Below are 6,909 nucleotides of genomic sequence, written 5' to 3'. Positions count from 1 at the left end.
AAATTTTTGGCGTTCCACTCTCCGTTCTAGGCCGATGAATGTGTCACAAAAGCATGTAACAATGCTATGGTTAATCCCCAAGGCGTCAACAGACAACAACCAAATTACAGGCAACCAAGCTGTCATATCTGGCCCCTTCCCTCGTTTTCCCCTGACCACAAGAAAGAGAAAGTAGGGTCAGGTCAGGGTGAGGGGAGGAATGAGATAAAATGAAGTGATATTCGTGATAGATAAAATTACGAACGCATTAAATTCGTGCGGATGAAACAACATAAATCTCTAAAAACGAGAAAACAATTAATTAACTACTTAACCCAATCGCCACGTTTGGCAAGAATACATGCCATGCCCACTGTAACACAGGTTTATTTATTGTATTCACATATAAAATGGCTCTACAAGTGTTTAGTCATCAAGGGGTCACTTATTAGTCCTACCTTCGCACCTGTTTACCCTTTCCTTGACTTTTGGAAAGGATCTTTTGCATTATTTCATTGTCTTAAATGTTAACAAGATTTTAATAATACTTTAATAATCATAACATCAATAACATAATAACAGTATTGATATCAATTGTATTAAAAGGAAAAAAACGCATTTTCCCGCCAATTCAAGAATGGGGAAATCAAGATCAGTCAGTAGGGCCTACTGATAGACTCCTTGGAGGCTGAGCACATGTGGAGCCATCTGTATGTAACAAAATTCACAAAAAACCTACAAGGGACAGAACATAAATCCGGGGCGATTGGGTTAACTAACAAACAATATTCGTGTTTATTGACCACATACTCGATCACACGGAAATGCAATCTGAGGTGAAGGGAATAGTGTGAGAACATGCCATTTGCTGTCATTTAGCACTTTTTCCCCAAACAAAAAAGACAACGGCATGGGCGAAGAAGAAAGGGAAAGAAAAATAGAAAGGGGGCCCAAACGTGAACTTACGTGTTTTTTCTTCTGTAGCGGTCGAGCGGATTTTCTTCTTTGGAGGTAGTGGTTCGTGCTGCCGCGGAAGCCCGCAGCGTCACCCTGCTACCAGTTTGTAAAAGCCTGAGAGTACTCTAGTACAGTGATAACAACATGGGAAGGGTAAAACCCCATGCTACGACGACGCTACGACTTGGCTTAGGGTAATGGCATTGAGCGCGGGTCGTGGGTCAGGTCATCCCGCCCGGAGGGGGAGGCTAGGCCGACCTTACCGCACCGCGTGTTGGGACACGAACTAAAGGGTCAAACGAGATCAGATTTTAATTGTCATCTACGCCCTCGCTGAGTAAATGGTTCCTATTTTGTATTTGGATCCATGTGGTAAACAGCCACGTGGTCCACTGGTAACAGAAATAGACTTATGGTATATGCTATAGTGCGTGTGTGGTGTGTGTGGTGTGTGTGTGTGTGTGTGTGTGTGTGTGTGTGTGTGTGTGTGTGTGTGTGTGTGTGTGTGTGTGTGTGTGTGTGTGTGTGTGTGTGTGTGTGTGCGCGCCTGTATGTGTGTGTGTGCGCCTGTATGTGTGTGTGTGTGTGTGTGTGTGTGTGTGTGTGTGTGTGTTTGTCTTTCTGTATGTCTGTCTGTGTCTGTGTGTGTCTTAGTCCTCTCACGTCAAAATCACTTGTAAGTGACTCCCTTAAAAGTTCGTGTCACAGCTGGCAATGGACTTCAATGGTGGCTTATGGAGAAACTTTATTGCAGGTGAATTGTAGAATAAGTATTTTAGGGTAGTCCCGCCACGAAATGGAAAGAAAACGTTATGACGAGTAAAGAAAACGTCTTATGATTGGTGGATAACTAAAGTTTTTTTGTACTATAATTTGTTTTGATTATATAGCATACGTACGCATAGTCCACACACACACACAGTCACAGTCACACACGTCACACACACACACCAGTCACACACATACGGTCACACACACACACACAGTCACACACACACACATGGTCACACACACACACACACACACACACCACACACACACACACACACACACACAACACACACACACCACCACACACACACACACACACACCACACACACACACACACACACACACACACACACACACACACACACACACACCACACACACACACACACCACACACAACACACACACACACACCACACACACACACACCACACACACAACACACAACACACACATACATACATTTAGTGTAGCCTCATACAATATCATCCTTTTCATCATCACTACTGAGTATTGCGTCATACAACTGATCAAACACATTTGAACTTAAACCAGGCAGATGGTTAGTTTTTATATTTATATTTATTTATTTTTATTTATTTGTTTGTTTATTATTATTATTATTATTATCATTATTATTATTATTATTATTATTATTATTATTATTAATGACCGGCCTTTAATATTTTGGATTCATAGAGAAACGAAAGCATCTACTGTTTTTTCTTGTGTGTGTGTGTGTGTGTGTGTGTGTGTGTGTAGTGTGTGTGTGTTAGACAAGAACTTACAGAGACAATAACATAAGAATTACTGTTGCAAAGTCACATGCATATTATTCCACCTCCCCCCAAAAAAAATGTAATCACACACCTTTCATTACCTATTGATCTCACGCAACACTGCACATGAAGTGTAAATACGAGCTATATTTTACGAATAGTGTATCTTCCAATCTTTATTATTACCAATGATTGTGTGTGTGTGTGTGTGTGTGTGTGTGGTGTGTGTTGTGTGTGTGTGTGTGTGTGTGTGTGTGTGTGGTGTGTGTTGTGTGTGTGTGTGTATATATGTATATATGGTGGGTGTGTTTGTGTGTGTTTTGTTTGTGTGCGCGCGCGCGGACGCGCAAAACGAATTTCTTGTCCAAAACGTGTGGCACACGCAACTGCCGATTACTACTATACCTATCTTATTTTTCCATGCTCCAAACCCCTTCCAAAACAATAAAAAAAACATTTTGTCTCGACTTAGGAAGATCCACTCTTTTTTTTTAAGACTAACCCCACGTATACTAGTATGCCCTTAAGCTTCCTAAAACAAGCCAACAGCCTTTTCGCAAGCACCTCCGCCAACTGCCCCAACCCCGTGCTAAACGTATGCGTTCGAGGCCGAGGCTGAGGCTGAGTATGGCGAGGACTTCTTCGAGTGTCAGCCACAGTTTCTTCAGTTCCTCAAGTGTCACGGATATTCCTCGGTCCCTTCAAGTATTAGCGGAAATAAATGCCAGTGTTTAGAAAATGGAGCAGATTCAGCAGAGAATATCATTTCCATCGTCAAGGGTGAGATAATTCTGTCCTAATGATTCTTAAAACTTTTGTAGATGGTTATGATTTGCGTATGATTTAGTGTTTTATTGTTTAATTTGCTTAATGTTTGTGTGTGTGAGTGTGTGTGTTTGAGATGAAACATACCTGAGTGTGGGATTTCTTTTAGAGATATAATTCATTGCTATAGAGAAAGATTATTGGGGGTTTCATTTATCTGATAACAGCGAAAGGCATAAATGTCCCCCAAAAAATCTGTCAAGTGTCATATAACTTCTCACGAATTCCAGGGATAGTAAAATTTCAGGTGACACTGGTATTGACTTTGAAATTTGGACTATAGTTTCTATATTTAATGACAAATTCCCAGAAGGTTTAAAAGTCTTGTCTTGCCAGGAAGAATGTATTGGTCTTGGGCACTGAATAATACAGCTAAGATTAGTTTAGATTAGAATTCAAGTTTAAGTTATCATAGTTATATTTCTTTGTGCATGCATCACATAAATTTGGATATTGCACTAAATATTTTTGATCGAAGGTTCCTTCCTGTTGTATGATGGTCGGAAGTTTCGAGAAGGGTATACATGTAATGCTTGTTGGATTTTTAGAATCTTTAAAGACCCAGTATATACATCAAAGTATTCTGATGCTACAGTCAAACCCTCAAATTCATTATTTATTTGAGCAATCTCAGCCTAATCTACTGAAGCTAAACTTACAGTAACTTAGCCTAAGGTACCCAAACCTAACTGAGCCTACACAGGCCTAACCAGTATTACATAGACGTATTCCCAGTTACAATAACAGAGAGGTGCCGTCACACAAGCATTTTATCACCAATAAATCTCTGATAATATCCACATACTCCTGAGATGCAGATATTCAGTAATTTCCCACACAACAAGTTTCAAGTATGGACAGTGTTGTTCAGAGGAGCTTGTACAGGCAGAGTAAAAAATAAAATAAATTGATATTGAGCAAGGCATTTCATGTAAGTACTAATTATGTAGTTGTATATTCAAAAAATGTTTTCTCAGTCTGTTTACTGTATTATTATCTTTTACATGAAATTCAATTACACTATAGTCATGGCCTTGGTGTTTATACAGTGTGCTATTACTCTATACAAAATGTTTATTTCTTTTGAAATCTTATTTGCCCCCCTCCTTTTATAGCCTTGTTGTTTTACATTCTCAGATATAGAAGCTTTTATATAGAAAGGTTTAATAAGCAACCAAAAAGTCATTGACAGAAATGTAATATTTACATCACATGCATTTAAATTGTGATGACAATAAGATAGGGTAAATCTAAGACCATTGTTTAAAAAGAGATAAGTGACTATCATCATCATCAATAATTGGTATGCTCATGTTTGAGCAGCCGTGGACCTCTCCACCATCCTTCGCCACTCAACTCGATCTTACGCTTTTCTTTCCACTTTTTACCATCGCAGCCCGCAAATATCTTTGATGTTGTCGCTCAGTCTTGTCTTCGGTTTGCCTCTTCCTCTGTTCCTATCACCATCCCTGTCAGCAAGTTTTTCTCAATACTTTTACTTCTCATCACAAAACCAATAAACTTTAGTTTCCTTTTGTTAAAAGTGTCCAAACAGCCAGTCTTTACAATTTATTTTTCTCAGCAATTCATCATTTGTTTTCTATTCTTCCAGTTAATATGTAGTAAAACGTCTGTAACACCACATTTCAAAACTATTGACCTTTTTCTTGTCTATCTTCTTCAGCACCCCAACACTCAGAACCATATGACGCAATTGGGAAAACAAATGAGTTTAATACCTCAGCTTTGTCTGTAAGGTAATGCTTCAGTCTTTCCAGATGTTATGAGAGCAACTGTGGCATTTTTGGCAATGGTGATTCTTCTTTTTATCTCCAGTGAATCATCATTAGTTAAAACGGGCTCCAAGATAAGTGAACTCTCTCACATTTTCCACAACCACTCCATTGATTGTAACATGTCATCACGGTTCATTGCCATTATCTTTGATCTTCATGATCCTTAGTTTTCTTGGGCCCTTAAGAACAAACAGCCTTTCGCTTGCTTCTCAAACTTTATCTAGTAGTTGTGTAGTTCAGTGATACTGTTTGAAATTTAAAAACTATATCATCGGCATATCTTAGTTTTGATGTTTTCTATCCTCCACATCTACAGTTCCTTCATAATTTTCTAAAGCACCTCTTTAATTGCTCAGAATATATTTTAAAAAGGGTGTGGAGACAGAATGCAACCTTGTCGTACACCTTGTTTACTTCAAACCATTCTGTTAACCCATAAGTGGTTCTTACAGCTGCTTGTTGTTGGTCATACATGGCTTTTATTAGTCGATGATTGTTTTTGTAAATTTCATATAGTTCATGTTATTTAGGTATTTTTTAGGTATGGGAATAAAGACTGTTTTTAAACCGTCTTCTGGCCTCTTCTTTCATTCCAAATTTTCGTACAAAGTTTGTAGAAGAAGTATTCACACTTTTCCCAAGCATTCTTGATTAGTTCTGCTGTTATTTCATCTATTCCCAGGCTCTTGTTTTCTTTAAATTCTTTTATGGCTTTTATAACTTATCTAGAAAAGTGGCGGTGTTCATCTTCGCTGTCTTGAGTCTAATTAATGTTGTTAGATCTTTATTCTTTTTGTATAGGTTGGAACAATATTGATTCCATCTATCTTTGCTTCTTTTCCATCAATAAAAAAAGTCCATCTTCATTTTTGATAGTGTCCATTGTAGGTTTAAATTTTGTGTAATGTTTGTACTCCATGGTAGAGTTCTTTATTTGTTTTATGACAGAACAGTTTTCAATTCTCTGGGAATGTTCATTTAAATATTTTTCCCTTTTCTCATCGAATAATCTTTGAATTTTTGTATTTGTTTTTTTTTAAATTACTTCTTTCAACGGATTATTGATATCCCTTTGATTTTAGGCATCTTCTTGTTTCAATTTCACTTTGTGTTTCTTCAGATATCCAGGGGGAATTTGTCTTTTTCTTTTTGGCGATAGTTTCTTAAGCATCGCTCAGCAGGAGTTCTTTTCCTTCTTCCCACCACTCATTTGGTGTTTTATCATCTTCACATTGATGAGTATTTCAAATTTGTTTGACACTGTAATTCTGTAATTGTTATCAAGAGTTTTGTAGTTGAGCTTTAGACGGTGGTGTTGGACGCCATCTTTTTTAGTCTTATTTGAAAGTCGATAGTTTGTAGTTTGGGGGTCACTGTTGCAGTCGGCACCAGTCTTGTCTTGGCATTTTTTATACAACTTTTCCATTTCTGGTTCAACACAATGAAGTCAATTTGGTAGCGTGATCATATGTCTGGTAGAAAACCACGTGTACAAGTGTCTGGGGTGGTGTTGGAACAAAGGTGTTGGCGCTAACTAGATTAATAGTACTACAGAAAACAATAAAAACTTCACCTTTCATTTAATCTCCAAGGCCAAATTTTCCACAGATGTCATTTTTAGATCATTTTGCCTACTTTTGGGATTTTAGATCTCCCATGCTTACTTTTACATCTCTGTTAGGGATTGTGTCTAAAGTTTCTTGGAGAGTGTTTAAAAAAAAAATTCCATTTCTTCATCACTTGCAATGTTGGTTGGTGCGTAGCATTGTATAATACTAATGTTATGAGGTTTTGCTTGTATTC

General features: G+C 37.9%; 1 pseudogene; it reads left to right on the top strand.

Annotated features, from left to right (window-relative positions):
- The first annotated feature begins 3,176 nt into the window (after positions 1-3,176).
- The window catches only part of LOC119587956, an 11,608-nt pseudogene continuing 7,875 nt past the window's right edge, over positions 3,177-6,909 (top strand).

Source organism: Penaeus monodon, chromosome 3 (assembly GCF_015228065.2).
Source record: "Penaeus monodon isolate SGIC_2016 chromosome 3, NSTDA_Pmon_1, whole genome shotgun sequence".
Classification (NCBI taxonomy): Eukaryota; Metazoa; Arthropoda; class Malacostraca; order Decapoda; family Penaeidae; genus Penaeus; species Penaeus monodon.
Note: the sequence above shows the minus strand (reverse complement) of the source record. Positions and strands in the feature narration are given on the sequence as shown.